The following is a 948-nucleotide window of genomic DNA, read 5'->3' on the forward strand; positions in this document are numbered from 1 at the left end:
GCTGTAGAAATGGCCGGTAAATGAATGGAAGTCAATGCAAAGTCCCCACAAGAATAGAAGAATAAAATCTTGACTGTGTGCGACACCGCTCTGATCTGTCACAAGGAGGAGGGGAGGGAGGAGCGGGCTGTCTTTGCTCCTCCAGCTCTGTGTGAAAAAGGGAGGGGGAGCGGGCTCTTTGCTGCTGCAGCTCTGTGAGAGCATCAGTGAACTAAAAGAAGTTCATCATCAGTTTGATCGGAGACTTTTTTTTCCGTCCTATCATCCCCATACTAACTGCGCCCATCTGACCGGCCCATTAATGGTCCGGCCCAGCGGTATTCGTCTCGATTGTCCCGATTACCCACTCCGCCCTTGCCAACRGGGGTTGCACTACCTTTAAAAACAAAAACAAAAATACCACACAAGGATAGATGAGGAAAAAACAAAACATATATCAATGAAAAATGACACACTATGGTGTTTATAGGGAAAAAWAMCCTCTGCAGAGCAAGAATTTATTAGCCAGAGAAGTAGTGAGTTTAGAGGGTGTGTATCTGAAGCCATGTATGTTGTATGTATCTGAAGGAGGAGTCCGAAGAATCCAGCCCCCAAAAGAAAAACCCATAGTTAGGCCAAAAGTTCAGAATACTGGGGTTRAATTGTTCATTCTGTGCAGCTCCAGACTGACCTTCAGGGCATCAGATTAGATGGAGTGAGAGGGAGAAGAGGTGGGARCCAAGCCAAGTTGACATAAACACCGTTTGATCCACAGCTCTTCAAGGCCATGTGGGGGAGAGCCAAATCTGTAATCAGTTGTTTGGGAACAGAAGAAAATGTTTTCAGTCAGGCAGACAATAATAATTTTCCAACTGCCTTAATGTTTGCTGGTACATCTCAATGTGGCGATTTACTGTGCTTAAGTATCAAAAGAAAGTTTCTTACATAAAATGTACTTAAATATTTAAG

General features: G+C 44.0%; 1 protein-coding gene across 5 annotated transcripts in view; it reads left to right on the top strand.

Moving 5' to 3' along the window:
* ank2b (ankyrin 2b, neuronal) overlaps positions 1-948 on the top strand; it is a gene marked incomplete in the record, with an annotated part of 125,750 nt that overhangs the window by 101,476 nt on the left and 23,326 nt on the right.

The sequence above is a fragment of the Austrofundulus limnaeus genome, unplaced genomic scaffold (assembly GCF_001266775.1).
Source record: "Austrofundulus limnaeus strain Quisiro unplaced genomic scaffold, Austrofundulus_limnaeus-1.0 Scaffold169, whole genome shotgun sequence".
Taxonomy (NCBI): domain Eukaryota; kingdom Metazoa; phylum Chordata; class Actinopteri; order Cyprinodontiformes; family Rivulidae; genus Austrofundulus; species Austrofundulus limnaeus.